Source organism: Eretmochelys imbricata, chromosome 1, assembly GCF_965152235.1.
Source record: "Eretmochelys imbricata isolate rEreImb1 chromosome 1, rEreImb1.hap1, whole genome shotgun sequence".
In the NCBI taxonomy this organism is placed as follows: Eukaryota; Metazoa; Chordata; order Testudines; family Cheloniidae; genus Eretmochelys; species Eretmochelys imbricata.
This window is the reverse complement of record NC_135572.1, coordinates 4,371,185-4,387,713: the sequence shown is the minus strand read 5'-3', so window position 1 is coordinate 4,387,713 and position 16,529 is coordinate 4,371,185. Positions and strand designations below refer to the sequence as shown.

The window sequence follows — 16,529 nt, the reverse complement described above, 5'->3', positions numbered from 1 at the left end:
CATGGGGTTGCATCCCTGAACATTTTGGCTAACAGCCATTGACAGGCCTATCCTCCATAAACTTATCTTATTCTTTTTCAAACCCCATTATACTTTTAACCTTCACAACATCCCCCGGTTTCATAGGTTGACTGTGTTGTATGTTGTACTTCCTTTTCTTTCTTTTAATCCGGCTGTCTATTAATTTCCTTGTCTGACCCCTGGTTGCTGTGTTATGTGAAGAAGTAAACAAGGCTTCCTCATTCATGTTCTCCACACCATTCAAAATTTTATGGTTCCAAGCTGAAAGAAGGTCATGTGAGACTGTATCAAAATCCTTACTAAAAGCCTTACCTCATCTACCATTTTCCCCCATCCACAAGGCTTGTTACCCTGTCAAAGAAAGCTATCTTATTAAGAAAGTAGAGAAATACAACCTAGATGGAGCTACTATAAGGTGGGAGCATAAGTTGTTGGAAAACCGCTCCCAGAGAGTAGTTATAAATGGTTCACAGTCAGGCTGGAAGGGCATAACCAGTGGGGTTCCACAGGGATCAGTTTAGGTCTGTTTCTTTTCAATGTCTTCATCAACGGTTTCCTAACTGTCAGGTTGGTTAGGTATTAGGATAATTTGCCTGGGGAGGTTGTGGAACATCCATCATTGGAAACTTTTAAGAGCAGGTTAGACAAACACCTGTCAGGGATGTTATAGATGGTGCTGGTCCTGCTATGAGTGCAGGGGACTGGACTTGATAAGTCTTGAAGTCCCTTCCAGTTCTATGATTCTATGATCTATATCTTGAATACTGCATACAGATCTGGTCACCCCATCTCAAAAAAGATTAATTGGAAGTGGCAAAGGTACAGATAAGCAAATAGAAATGATTAGGGGTTTAGAATTCCTTCTTTATGAGGAGAGATTAAAAAGATTGGGACTTTTCAGCTTGGGAAAGGGATGAATAAGGAGGGATATGATAGATGTTCTATAAAATCATGGCAGGTGTGGAGAAATTGAATAAGGAAGCGTTATTAACTCCTTCTCATGACACAAAAACTAGGGATCACCCAATGAAATTAATAGGCAGCAGATTTAAAACAAACAAAAGAAATAATTTCTTCATAGATTCCAATAAGAATTAGATAAGTTCATGGACAGTAGATCCATCAATTTTTATTAGCCAGGATGAGCAGGGATCCAGCACCATGTTCTGCATGTCCATAGCATCTGTTTTCCACAGCCTGGGAGTGGGGGACAGGGGTGAATCACTTGATGATTACTTGTTCTGTTCATTCCTTCTGAAGCATGTGGTATTGGCCACTGTCAGAAAACAGGATACTGGACTAAATGGACCATTGGTTTTACCCAGTATGGTCATTCTTATGCTCTTATATAAACCACAGGTATATCTGCCCTCCACTGTAAGGCACCATTACCCTCTCCCATCCCAGATAGAACCCAGGAGTCCTGGCTGGGTCTCCTTCTCCACAGAGTTGGTAACAAAGTAAGACTATTCATTAGAATTTTAAACCTAAGCAATGTCCCTTAAGTGACTTGCCAGAAGATGCCAGAATATGTTAGTACTAGAGCTGAGTGGGTCTAATATTTATTTTTTCTTTCTTTTATATAGGAATTAGATACAGTACTCCTGTCAGCTATTTGCTAAGTTATCTGCCAAAAAAAAAATAGAGTTTTGAGTGCCTGTGTAGCCCCTTGAATAACGGTTAAAGTTGTCATCCCTAACAAATCTGAAATGGCACTCTTGCAGCTAGCAGGGGAGGGACATGGAGATGATCCAGTGAGTGATAAGGGGATGAGAGGAGTAAGTGACAGGGGCATGGCCTTTTGGGGGAAAGAGGCAGAGCAGGGGCAGGACCTTTGTGGAAGAGGTGGGGAAGTGGTGGGACACTGGGGGTCAAGCTAAAAGCAATTTGAAAGGTGTCAACTCAGTTCCCCAGTTTGTCAGGTTTGTAAGGTCAAGAAAGGGTTTAAAGTTTCTCTGACTGTCCAGTATGTAATCCAGCAAAGAGGGCCCACCACCATGTCACAAGCCAGCTCTGTGCAGAGCGTGGTCTGAGAGCAAAAGCACTAGGAGTAAATATTAGGTCCATTTAGGAGTAAAGAGCTGGAGCAGCCTGTCCCGGATCTGTTTGGTCCTCACACCAAAAATGATGGGATTTAGCATGGGGGGTTCCAGCAGGCACACATTAGCAAAGAGATTGTGGAAATGCAGGGCCACATGGTGGCCAAACCGATACGTGAGGATAGTGAAGAGACCTGGGATTTAAAAGGCTAAAATGGCAAAGAGGTGGGAGCAACAGGTCAAAAAAGTCTTGAGCCGGGCGTCCTTTGTGGGGAGGCTGAAGATGGCCCTGAGGATCTGGGTATAGGACACAGCTATAAAAAACATATCTAGACAAATGACCAAGTTTGCCACAGTGAGGCCATAGTAACTACTGATGCGGATGTCAGCACAGGCCAGATTAACCACGGCCATGTGCTCACAGCATGTGTGGGGGATGATATTGGTTCTGCAATATGGCCACTGCCTTGCAAGCAAGGGACAGGGCAGTGCAAGCGTGCTGCCATGCAAAATCACAGCCAGGCCAATCTTGGCCACAATTGGGTTTCTCAGGGTGGTGGAGTGTCTCAGTGGATCGCAGATGGCCATGTAGCGATCAAAAGCCATGGCCATGAAGATCACAGACTCTGTTGCAAAGAAGCAATGAATGAAGAACATCTGGGTGAGACAGGCACTGAAATCGATCTCCCTGGAATTGAACCAGAAGATGCTCATCATTTTGGGAACTGTGCTTGTGCACAGGACCAGGTCGGTGACGGCCAGCATGCAGAGGAAATAGTACATGGGCCCATGGAGGCTTGGCTCTGTCTTCACGATGAACAGGATGGTGAAGTTCCCCAAGATGGCTATGATGTACATGGTGCAGAAGGGGATGGAGATCCAGACATGGGCGGCCTCCAGGCCAGGAATGCCCAGCAAGATGAAGGTGGAGGGGTTGGTGAAGTCGGTTGTGTTGGAATCTGACATGGAGTAGGGGGAGAAAGTGTCCAACTCTGAGGCAGAACAGTGTCTCCTGCATGTACCGTATATTCCCCTGTCTTCCTGTAGGTGCCCAGGGTCTAGGGTGAAGGTCGCAGTACAAATGTCTGGATGGAGAGACAGTGTTAATATGAGACACAACATGCACAGCTGGAGGCTGTTCTCATGCGTGAAATAGATTGCTCAATCTTCACAAACAGAGAAATGCCATTTTAATTATTGAGATCAATGAATTATGAAAAACTTTAACCCTACTAATGCCAATTCCATTTTTATGGTGCTCCATACATCAATCTTCCTACACGCTGTGTTGAGGGAAACCTGAAAAGGCACCAGCAGGAAACACAGGCACTGGGTCTTGCTCTGCTTCTCTCTGTTAGATTTCAGAGCCCATTAGTACCCAGGGTTTTCTCCCCATGAAAGTCTTCGTTTGATCCTCTTTTTGATAAGATAAATAGATGAAGCTCGTTAAGACTCAATGTCAGAGGCATTTTCTCCAGCCGCCAATCATTTTTGTTATTTTTTTATGCACCCTCTCCCATTTCTCAAGATCCTTTTGAAAAAGTGGAACCCAGGACTGCATGGAGTCAGGTTCACCAATGCCATATGGAAAGGTAAAATCCTTTCGCTGCTCCAACTCACCACTCCCTTGTTTATGCATCCAAGGATCTCATCAGCCCTTTCCACCACGGCATCACACTGGGAGCTCATGGTGAATTGGTTCTCCACAGTCACCCCTAAATCCTTTTCAGGGTCCCTGAATTTCATACACCAAACCCTCCACAGCAATAAATATGCCTGCCCTGTTCTCCTTATTGTAATCAATCTGCAAATCTTCATATCCTCCACAAATTTTATCTGCACTGATTTTCTATTTGCTTCCAAATCATTGACGACAACACTGAATAGCATCGGGCCTAAAACTGATTTTTACAGAACACCACTAGAAACACCCCCATTCGTTGACAATCAAACAGACTCCAACGAGAGACTGCTGAATTGGAATCAATTTGCAAACTGGATACAATTAACTTAGGCTTGAATAGAGACTTGGAATGGATGGGTCATTACACAAAGTAAAACTATTTCCCCATGATTATTTCCCCCCCCCGCCACTGTTCCTCAGTTATTCTTGTTAACTGCTGGAAATGGCTCACCTTGATTATCACTACAAAAAGTTCCTCTCCTCCCCAGACCATGCTCTCCTGCTGGTAATAGCTCATCTTAATTGATCACTCTCCTTACAGGTTTGGGTTTTTTGTTTTGTTTTTTTTCTCATGTTCTGTGTGTATATATATGTCCTCACTGTGTTTTCCACTAAATGCATCCGATGAAGTGAGCTGTAGCTCACGAAAGCTTATGCTCAAATAAATTGGTTAGTCTCTAAGGTGCCACAAGTCCTCCTTTTCTTTTTGCGAATAAAGACTGAAACGGCTGCTACTCTGAAACCTAATAACTGCTTTCTGAGATCTGTCAGTTATCCAGTTTTTAGTCCATTTAACATGTACTCCACTGCTATTGCATTGTGTTCCTTTTATATCTGAATGTTTCCCCTACGAAATCAAATGCCTCAGAAAAATCAGTCTATTGCATCTGCATCATTCCCCTGATCAACCAAACATACTCTCATTAAAGGATGAAAACGGGTTTATTTGACAAAACCTGTTTTCCATAAACCTTGGTGTTGACTGGTACTAATTATATTTGTCAACTTTTTTTTTAATTAATCCCATATCAGGATTTTTTTCCTCACCTTGTCAAATATTTTAAATAAACTTTCCCTTTATTTTGTTATAGTTTACATTTAACACAGAACTGTCCTCTACTTGCCATTTTTCTTTGTCTCTGCTGCTGCCTGATTGCATACCTCTGGTTCCGAATGAGGTGTGTGGTTGATCTGGGAGTTTGTAACTCAAGTTCGTCATTCTAACGTACTACTGTAGATGCTGTTTAAAATCCTCATTGAATGCTAATGCACTGGAAAGTATTTCATCACTGCATGTGATAGAGCACTTGATACTGCTTCGGAAAAAAATATTTCTTGAACACATCTAACTTTTCTTCAACATTAACAAGTTTCCTTTCCCTTTGTTATGTGTTGCTTTCCCCCCTTTAATTGATGTCTGTATTTTGCCATTGAACCTTGTTTTTGTCCAAAGTTTTCTGCTTTCTTGACTGTGGAATCTTGGCTTTCTATCTAGGTAATAATCTCTTCTTAAAGAAGTCCCAATTTTCATTCCCATTTTTTGGTCTAAATTTTTCCTCCCAATCTGTTTTGTTGATAATTTGCCTCAGCTTTGGAGAACTTGTCCTTTTGAAGAACTAAACGTCTTTAGATGTTACTGGTTGGGAACTCTTCTCTGTTTGTCTATTTGAATGTAATCAGTTCCATTCTTTATTTTGTTCTCCTCTATCAAATGTCCCTTTTCTTGTTTCTTTTCTAAACTGAACAGTCCCAGACTTTTCAGTCTGTCCACATAGGGCAGCCTCCCACATTCACAGAGCCTGACTTGGAACTCTCCTTTCTATCAGCTATGTACTTGGGTGACTTGCGCTTATCCAGAGCAGGTTATTCTCTGCCCCATTCCTTGGGCATCTGAACATTATCTGTTTTGCCCACTACTGTGAATGAGCAGGTGTTTTCATGGAGCTGTTAACAGTGAGGTCCAGGTATTTCCCCTGGGATGTTTTCTATTTGGGATATTTGCCCCGGCACCTGTCTTGGCAAAGGTTTGGGTTTTTTCCATTCTCATGTTTTGAGCAACCGTGTTCATGGGAAAGTCACAACATCATGGACTCTCTAGCCTGGCTTTCATTGCATTAAGGAACAATGATGGATAACCAGTCGGAAATAAGGGCCAAAGATTTAGGACTGAAGGTGATTAACTGTTGCAATACACTGCAAATGGAAGTGGTGGGTTCTCCAACTCCCCATCGTCTGCTGATGCAGGCTGGATGCTTTCTTGGAAGATCTTCTTCAGGGCTTCTCCACACTGAAAGCACTACAGCGGTGCGGCCATAGCGATTCATTGTAGACATCACTTACACCGACGGCAGGGGTTCTCCCATCAGCGTAGGTAATCCACCTCCTTGAGAGATGGTAGCTAGGTAGATGGAATAATTATTCTTTTGACCTCATGCTGGCTACACCAGGGTTAGTTTGATATAGCTACATCTCTCAGGGGTGTGGATTATTTTTGCTCTTTCAAAAAAATGAAAATGCAATGTTAAATTGCATTGTCAGAGGCATAGCAGGCAAGTCACGAGAGGTGATATTACCACTCAGCTCGTTGCTTGTTAGTCCTCCTCTGAGTTCTGTGCCCACTTTTGGTCACTGCTGTATACAAAGGATGTAGAGTAACTGGAGAGGGTGCAGAGGCGAGTGAAAAAGATGATCAAAGGGAGGGAGTACAAGACATATGAGCAAGCTGAAGGAACCGGGTATATTTAGTTTCTAAAAGAGTCGATTAACAGAAGACACAATAGCAGTGTTCAAATTCTTGAAACACTTCCATAAAAATGTGGAGGAAAGTTGTTAGCTCTTGTTGCAAAGCACAGGACAAGAGGCAATGGGTTCAAACTACAGCATGGCAGATTTAGATGTCATCTCAGGAAGAACTTCCTAACGTAAGAACAGTAGGACAGGGAAAAGATGCCAGGGAAGGTAATTTGATCTCCTTCCCTGGAGGTTTTCCAAAGGAAGTGGCTAACTATCTGTCTGGCATGACTAAGATAGAACAAATCCTCCATCTTGGCAAGGGTCAGATTTGATGACCCTTGCGGTCCCTTCTAACCCTATAGCTCTGTGAGTCCAAAATCCTAGTGTAGACCAAGTCTTAATCAAACAGAAGTCATGGAGCTCAATACAGGAGGAAATTTAGTGGCCTGTGTTATACAGGAGTTCAGAGTGGGTGATCTTATGGTCCCTTCTGACCTTGAACCTTATTAAACTATTGATAAAGAAAGTAGATCAGACATTCATATTTACTGTGTATCGTAACACTCAAACAAGGGAACATGGAATTACACTGAAAGTCTGAACATATCACATTCAGAAAAGAAAGTTGTTTACATAATCCATATTTAGCCTGTGGAACTCCCTGCCACTGTCATTATTGGAAAGAAGAGTTTAGCTTGATGTGATTCACAAATGTATTGGCCGTTGTGGGTCATGCTGGTGTCACCAACTTCAGTTAAGGCTGTCTGACACCTTCAAGTAGGAGACCTCATTTTCTGTTCCTTATAAATTTGCCAACTTTAATCAATTTGACTGAAATTTCCCATGCTTGGTGTCTGCATCTGGCTGATTTTTTTTTTTTAATTTTTCAAGCATAACAGTACAGGCAACTTCTTGAATTAAGTTAGGAGAGAAGATGTCTTGCCTATGTTGAAAAATTCTTATAATTGTTCCAGTGAAGAGCCCTAGCACCTCCATGTTTTCCAGCAAATAAAAAGTCAGGTAAGGGAACCCCCACCCCTATGCACCAGTTAACTACCAGAGCCCTGAAATTTAAGAGGAGGAGGACAGGGTCTGTGCATTAACACACTGCTGGCTCCTGAGGTCTTTATTCAGTTCTTCCTCCAACGGGAGTTTTGATTCAGTGGAGCAAATTATAAGCTACAGCCTCAGAATTTGGCCTTGTATCACACATCCTCTAACACCTTTCATCCTGAAGCATCCCCTGTGCCACTGAAATGCAGCCATGTTTGGGCAGGAGAACATCAGCCATGGGGACACAGCAAAGTGGGACATTCTGTCCCATGATATTGGAGCAAGCTCATGTCCTAAGGGAAGGGCCCAAGTATGTTTCATGGCTGTGCTCAGCGGAAAAGACCACAGACTTACTCTGTCTCTCATCATGCCTATGTTGCACTGGGTTTTTTGAGCAGGTGAGCTCCTCAGCAAGAGATGGGTAGCTGTGAATTCCAAGATAGAAGCGTCTTCCCTGGGAATCCCCCTCAGATAGTCGTGTCCCACATATGTCTCACTCCAGCATCTATAGCAACATTCCCGAATGATAACTGACATCAGGATGTGCACCGTTTATAATATAGTTCTGTGGAATCCCAGTGGGGTTCACTCAGCCTCCAGTGGAGAAGAGGCATCTGGATGTAAACAGGCTGGAGACAAGCCTGTCTGCTCCTCTGTGCTGTTTATACAGCTTTAAGAGTAAACGGTAATTAAGGGGTCTTCCCCAGGGAGATGAGAACTCTTGGGATCTGTGCTGAGTCAGAGAGGAATTGGCTGTCCTGCACAGACACTGCGTTCTCTCTAAAGTATCAGAGATCGCTAATACTCCTCAGTAATGTTTCATTGAAGGATCTTGAAAACACTAAGCATAATGTTTTGTGTATTTGTGTATATTGAAAAATTATAGTTGATTAGTAAGAAAACTAGGGTTAATGTTAGTTCTCTATTGTGTCTGATACCCAGTACATGCCAGGGTAGCTGGGTAGATAGTAGACAGAATGATCTGTAAAAAGATGACTAAGGGGAAATATGAGCAGTTTCTGCACACACACAGAGTTGTCTCTAAAGGATCAAAGATCACTAATACTCCTCAGTAACATTTCATTGAAGGATCATGAAAACACTGAGCATAGGAAAGTGACTAGGAACATATTCCCATTATACTGATAGGTAAACTGCGGGATGGGGAGACATGACTTGGCCAACGTCACAAAGCGAATCACGACAGAACCCAGGAGTCCGGAGTTCCTTGCCGGTAACCACGATCTCTCTGTCAGTAACTGAGGGCATGACAAGAGGGAAATGGACTCATGGTCTAGCAGGACCTCTGCCTTGTGTTGGATTGATGGACTTCTCTTCTGTGCAACCGGGAAATGGAGTACCACTGAACCCTCTGGCATACCAATCTCAGCCCCCTATCACATGGTGAGGCTATGACAATGTGTAATCCTCTCCAGGTCTTCCACTTACACAGCCATACACAGATAGGGATTCACCCAGCTGCCTTTCCATGAATACTTTCACTAGTCACTCATGAACCAGCAATAGTGGGGCTCCAGACAGCTCCCCCCAGCTCCGTAGCATAGGACCCAGAGCTGTATCATCTTGTCCTGGTCAGAAGCTTGACCAGTGTTGTCAAGGTTACTCCCACACTCTGAACTCTAGGGTACAGATGTGGGGACCTACATGAAAACTTCCTAAGCTTACTTTTACCAGCTTAGGTTAAAACTTCCCCAAGGTACAAATTAATTTTATCCTTTGTCCTTGGAATATCCACTGCCACCACCAAACTCTAACTGGGTTGACTGGGATATGTAGTTTGGACACGTCTTTCCCCCCAAAATCTTCCCAACCCTTGCACCCCACTTCCTGGACAAGGTTTGGTAAAAAGCCTCACCAATTTGCCTAGGTGACTACAGACCCAGACCCTTGGATCTTAAGAACAATGAACAATCCTCCCAACACTTGCACCCCCCCTTTCCTGGGGAATGTTGGATAAAAAGCCTCACCAATTTGCATAGGTGACCACAGACCCAAAACCTTGGATCTGAGAACAATGAAAAAGCATTCAGTTTTCTTACAAGAAGACTTTTAATAGAGATAGAAGTAAATAGAAGTAAAGAAATCCCCCCTGTAACATCAGGATGGTAGATACCTTACAGGGTAATTAGATTCAAAACATAGAGAACTCCTCTAGGCAAAACCTTAAGTTATAAAAAGATACACAGACAGAAATAGTTATTCTATTCAGCACAATTCTTTTCTCAGCCATTTAAAGAAATCATAATCTAACGCATACCTAGCTAGATTACTTACTAAAAGTTCTAAGACTCCATTCCTGGTCTATCCCTGGCAAAGCAGCATATAGACAGACACACAGACCCTTTGTTTCTCTCCCTCCTCCCAGCTTTTGAAAGTATCTTGTCTCCTCATTGGTCATTTTGGTCAGGTGCCAGTGAGGTTACCTTTAGCTTCTTAACCCTTTACAGGTGAGAGGATTTTTTTTTCTGGCCAGGAGGGATTTTAAAAGGGTTTACCCTTCCCTTTATATTTATGACACAACCCCTTTTGCAAGGCCTGCATTTGTTTGCTTTAAGAATCACGAGCCTTGAAAGAAAGAAACTGGAAAAAGAATGCACCCAAGGTGGAGCTCTGGGAAAACTATGCTGAAGTAATCAGAACACCTGGGGGAGCTGGGCCTGAAACTAGCCTTAGGGCCTTGGCATGCTGCTCTCCACTCCCAGAGGGAGGGGTTAGAACAAAAGCTGCACCCCGAGAGCGGGCCTAGAAACCCAGATCCCGAGGTGTGTCTCTGTCTCAATGTGAACAGGAGCAGCAGTGGGACTGTGATAGCAAACTTCGAGCTGCTACCCAGATGCTAGGGGACTGTGAGGGGAAGGGGAGTGGGGCTGGGCAAAGAGGTGTGAACAAGATGTTCTCTTCACCCAAATGTGACTCATTCATCCCTGCCCTCGATGTTTCCCTGAGTGCTCAAGTTCCTGGACTGACCTAGCTGGGTTGCCCTGAACCAGGCAGTGCTGGTTTAGGGTCAGGGAGGAGATTTGTCTCTCCCTTAGTAAGTGCTCCCCAGAACGGCAGAGGCAAGGAGACCCTGTTCTACTGGGTTTTGTCCCATCTCTCTCTCTCTCTCCCCCCCCCCCCCCCAATGTGTGAATATAGAACCAGACCCCCTTAAGCACATTCTCAGAGATCAATCCGGACAGCACTCGGTTTGCAAGAAGGCTACGTTCCTTTGAGATGTGCCATGAAGATGCTGATGATGACTGATGGGACAAATGGCTCCCCACATAGAATCAAAGAAGAATCATAGAAGATCAGGGTTGGAAGAGACCTCAGGAGGTCATCTAGTCCCATCCCCTGCGCAAAGCAAGACCAACCTCAACTAAATCATCCCAGCCAGGGCTTTGTCAAGCCAGGCCTTAAAAACCTCAAAGGATGGAGATTCCACCACCACCCTAGGTAACCCATTCCAGTGCTTCACCACCCTTCTAGTGAAATCATGTTTCCTAATGTCCAACGCAGACCTCCCCCACTGCAACTTGAGACCATTACTCCTTGTTCTGCCACCACTGAGAACACCTTAGCTCCTTCATCTTTGGAACCCCCCTTCAGATAGTTGAAGGCTGCTAACAAATCCCCCCTAACTCTTCTCTTCTGCAGACTAAACAAGCCCAGTTTACTCAGCCGCTCCTCAGGAGTCATGTACCTAATCAATTTTGTTGTCCTTCGCTGGACTCTCTCCTATTTGTCCACATCCTTTTTGTAGTGGGGGGCCCAAAACTGGATACAATAATCCAGATGTGGTCTCATAAGTGCCGAATAGCAGGGGGAAAGCACTTCCTTCGATCTGCTGGCAATGCTCCTACCAATGCAGCCCAATATGCCGTTAGCTTCTTGGCAACACGGTCACACTGTTGACTCATATCCAAGTTCTCATCCACTAATCCCCAGGTCCTTTTCTGCAGGACTGCCACTTAACCAGTTGTGCAGTTATGCATTCTGGGGAGCACTTTCAAAGGGAAAGACAAACCCTCTCCCTGACCTCAAACCGGAAATTCCTTGTTCCCAAACTATTTCCTTCAGGGGAATCTGGTTGGATCAGTCTGGGAACCAGAACACTCAGGCAAAGGCTGTGGGCAGAGGAACCATATTTGGGTGAAGAGAACATCTTTTGGACATGTACCCAGCCAGCCTCACTCCCCTTCCACTCACAGTCCCCTCGCTTCTTTGTAGCAGCTCCAGGTTTCCTGTCACAGCCCCACTCAAGCTCTTGTGGTTAGGCACCCCCCCGGTGGTTGTGTCTGAATCCTACACACTGGACCCTTGCGATTTTGAGTTGCATCAGCGTTCAGGCCCTTCCTCTGGCTCTGCATTTCTAGGCCTGCTCTCAGGGTGAAGCTTTCATTCTAGTGCCTCCCTCTGGGAGCAGAGACCTGCTCACCAAGTGCCAAGGCCAGGAGACTCCTTTTGGCTCAGTTCCCCAGACACTGCAATTGCTTCAGCACACCCTTCCCTGACCTCCACATTGGGAACACTTTGTTTACAGTTTCTCTCTTTTGGGTCACAGGATCCTTAAATCAAAAAGACCCAGACCTTGCAAAAGGGGTTGCTAAAACAATTCCTCAACTTTAGACAGAACAAGAAATATCTGAATCTAGGTAAACTCAGTGGAATATCTGCATGTCATTCTCTGCCTCAGTATCCTCACCGCCCAGGAGCGTTATGTGGGATTTGGTGAGAGCCATCTAGAGTGTCCAGGGGCCATGTCCTGCAGCTCGTGGTTTCTTCTCAAGCTGGAGTCTGTATCTCTGCTGCAGCCATAGCCCTGCAAACAAAGAGCCCCCTCTGCAGCCCTTGTGCCTCTCTCCTGCCCCAGTTTCTTCTGGCTCATCCTCTCTCTGTGTTTTGAAAGGGCTGGACTTACACCACCTCTCTTTTTCCACTCTTCTGTGGAGGTTCCATTCCTTCCATGCCCACCCCACTGCTGAGACACTGGAGAAAACTGGCTTTATCTAGAATGCAGTTACTCCTTTCTTCTGTCTGGGCAAGATCGTGTTAGGGCTGATAGTCTTTAACAACAAACCTATTTATACAGAGATCCTCCCAGCTTATGCCTTTAGGACAGGAAGTTTGTTTATGAACAGAGGCAGGATGATTAGGATAACAAAGGGCTGGTCATTAAATTAAGTTAAGGCTTGTTAGATGATCCTAAAAGCAATATCAGCCCCCCCCCCATTAAAAGATAGGAATGAAAGGTGAGAATGGAAAGAGGTAAATAGTGCTGTCCGCCAGGGGTCTATACAAGAACCAGTGCTGTTCAATATACTCATCAATGATCTTGAAAAAGGGATAAAGAGTGAGGTGGCAAAATTAGCAGATAACATAAAATTAATCAAGAGTGTTAAATCCACAGCAGATAACAAAGAGCTACAAAGAGATGTCATAAAACTGGGTGATGGGGCAACACAATGGCAGATGAAATTAAGTGTTGATAAATGCAAAATAATGTACATGGCAAAATACAATGCCAACTATACAGACAAAATGATAGGGTCTAAGTTAGAAAGTAAAAAAATCTTGGAGTGATGGTGGATATTTCTCTGAAAACAACAGTGGAAATCAGAAAAGCGAACAGAATGTTGGGAAGTATTAGGAAAGGGATAGATAATGAAACAGAAAATATCACATTGCATCTATAAATCTATGACAGGTTTCAGAGTAGCAGCCGTGTTAGTCTGTATTTGCAAAAAGAAAAGGAGTACTTGTGGCACCTTAGAGACTAACCAATTTATTTGAGCACAAGCTTTCACGAGCTACAGCTCACGTCATCGGATGAATGAGCTGTAGCTCACGACAGCTTATGCTCAAATAAATTGGTTAGTCTCTAAGGTGCCACAAGTACTCCTTTTCTTTTTATAAATGTATGGTACATTTGTGCTGATTTAGCTACAACTGGAGTATTGTGTCCAGTTCTGGGTGCCAGAGTTAAGGAAAAAATATGGACAAATTGAAGAGAGTCCAGAGAAAAGCAACAAGAATGATTAGGGGTCTGGAAAACTCGACCTATGAGGGAAGATTGAAAGAACTGAGTTTGTTTAGTCTAAGAAAGAAAAGACTGAGAGGGGGACAGTCTTTTGAGTGGACAATCTGGTGAGGTTCAACAAGGAGAAGCGCAGAGTCCTGCGCTTATGATGGAAGAATCCCATTCACTGCTACAGACTAGGGATCGAGTGGCTAGGCAGCAGTTCTGCAGAAAAGGACCTAAGGGTTAGCGTGGACAAGAAGCTGCGTATGAGTCAACAGTGTGCCCTTATTGCATGTAGGTCCCCACATCTGTACCCTAGAATTCAGAGTGGGGAAGGAACCTTGACAGTAGCCTTAATAAAGCATTTGGTCAGCTTCTTGAAAAAGGAATGGGCAAGTTAAGTGCCCAGTCAAGAAGCACTTAATGGACAAAGGATCTTGGAAGGCTCTAATCCACATAAGAAGTCTATTTGAAGACGTTCAAGGCAGCATTTGAACCATGGCTGCTATCTATAAGTTCTGAGTCATGCATGGATATGCGACTTGCCCATGTGACTCCAAAACTCCATCTTGGAGTTGAACTTTGCATAGGAGAGAGGAGGGGGTCTCCACCCACAAGAAAAAGTTTATTTAAACCCCTGGGAGACCCCTCCATTTGATATTCAGCTGGCTCAAGAGACAGCCTCTCCACCCCCAAGGTTATCTGAAAGAAACTGGAACAAAGGGCATTAACTACAGGGGGTGTGAGTGATTGCTGGACCCAGACTAGAAGGAGACTAGTCTGTAAAAGGAAGCTTTCTGGAACACTTCTGAGGCTGAGGTTTTAACTGTATTTAGTTTTCTTACTGTATCAGTCATAGACTTGCATGTTCTATTTTATTTTGCTTGGTAATTCATTTTGTTCTGTCTGGTACTACTTGGAACCACTGAAATCCTACTTTCTGTATTTAATAAAATCACTTTTTACTTATTAATTAACCCAGAGTATGTATTAATACCTGGGGAGGGCAGGGGAGGGGGGGAAGGGGCAAACAGCTGTGCATATCTCTCTATCAATGTTATAGAGGGAGAACAATTTATGAGTTTACCCTGTAGAAGCTTTATACAGGGTAAAACAGAGGTATTTGGTGTTTAGACACCATTGGGAGTTAGGCACCTGAGTGTTAAAGACAGGAACACCTCTTAAGCTGCTTTCAATTAAGCTTGCAGTTTGTGGGACGTGGTTCAGAGGTGGGTCTGGGATTGCAGCAGACTAGTGGGTCTGGCTCAAACCAGGCTGGGTACTGAAGGCCCAAGCAGCCAGAACAGGAAATCAGGGGCAGAAGTAGTCTTGGCACATCCGTTGGCAACCCCAAGAGAGTTTCTCTGATCCAACCTGTCACACCTTCCAACCCTGATATTCTATGATTCTATGATCCTGTGACATGATAACAGTTTTCAAATACCTAAAAGATTGTTACAAGGAGGAGGGAGAAAAATTATTCTCCTTAACCTCTGGTAGGACAAGAAGCAACAGACTTAAATTGCAGCAAAGGAGGTTAAGTTGGATATTAGGAAAATATTCCTAACTGTCAGGGTGCTTAAGCATTGGAATAAATTGTCTAGGGAGGCTGTGGAATCTCCATGATTGGAGATTTTTATGAGCGGGTTGGACAGACACCTGTCAGGGATGTTATAAATGGTGCTGGGGACTGGACTTGATGACCTCTCGAGGTCCCTTCCAGTTCTGTGATTCTGTGATGTACATCTTGAATACTGTGCACAGATCTGGTTGCCCCATCTCAAAAAAAGATACACTGAAAGTGGCAAAGGTACAGAGAAGGACAACAGAAATGATTAGGGGTACAGAATGCCTTCTGTATGAGGAGAGATTGATATGATAGATGTTCTATAAAATCATGACAGGTGTGGAGAAATTGAATAAGGAAGTGTAATTTACTCCTCACAACACACAAACTAGGGATCACCCAATGAAATTAATCGTCAGCAGATTTAAAACAAACAAAGGAAATAATTTCTTCACAGTTTGCAATAAGAACTAGATAAGTTCATGGACGATAGATCCATCATCTTTATTAGCCAGGATGGGCAGGGATCCAACACCATGTTCTGCATGTCCATAGCATCTGTTTTCCACAACCTGGGAGTGGGGGACAGGGGTGAATCATTCGATGATTGCTTGTTCTGTTCATTTCCTCTGAAGCACATGGTATTGGCCACTGTCAGAAAACAGGATACTGGCTAGATAGACCATTGGTTTTACCCAGTATGGTCATTCTCATGCTCATATAGACCCCAGATATATCTGCCCCCTGCTGTAATACACCAGAACCCTCTCCCCTCTTAGAGCTGAGCTGGAACCAGGAGTGGCTGACAGGGTCTCTTCATCCACAGAGTTAGTAACAAAGGAAGAATATGCATTAACATTTTAAACCTAAGCAGTGTCCCTTCAGTGAGTTGCCACAAAATGCCAGAGTATGTTAGTACCAGAGCTGAGTGTTGGATTAAAGTAATAATTAATATGTTTATGTTATGGGAAAGTGTGAGAAAGAATGGCTCAGAAGAGGCCCAGATTTGGCATGCCCATTAGAAAGAAATATGCCTGCCAGTTTACAAGGTCCGGGTTGAAAGTAGAAGCACATCCCGAAACAAAAAGTCTGTTCTAACCTGATAAGATTACCTTTAAATAGGTATATAGATATTATTATATATAATAATTAATAATTAATATAGATATATTAAATAGGATATAGATATTCAGGCCTCTCTGTAAAGGCCTATACTCTAAGAATTTAGGTGTATTCTTATCACTTGGCTAGTGATAGAAGTATAAAAGAAAGAATCAAAACCACTGTCTGCCAGTGTAAGGGCCTTCTCTTATTGTGACAGTTTGTGGCCCTGTGCTTAGGCTCAGGCCTTTGGCTAAGCAGCAGAGGCAGCCATAAGCTGGGAAGCGAACGGTCACATCCTCACAT

At 43.7% G+C, this 16,529-nt stretch overlaps 1 pseudogene; it reads right to left on the bottom strand.

Annotated features, from left to right (window-relative positions):
• Positions 1 to 2,078: 2,078 nt before the first annotated feature.
• LOC144278368 (olfactory receptor 52E8-like) lies at positions 2,079 to 3,026 on the bottom strand (annotated as a pseudogene).
• Positions 3,027 to 16,529: the final 13,503 nt, after the last annotated feature.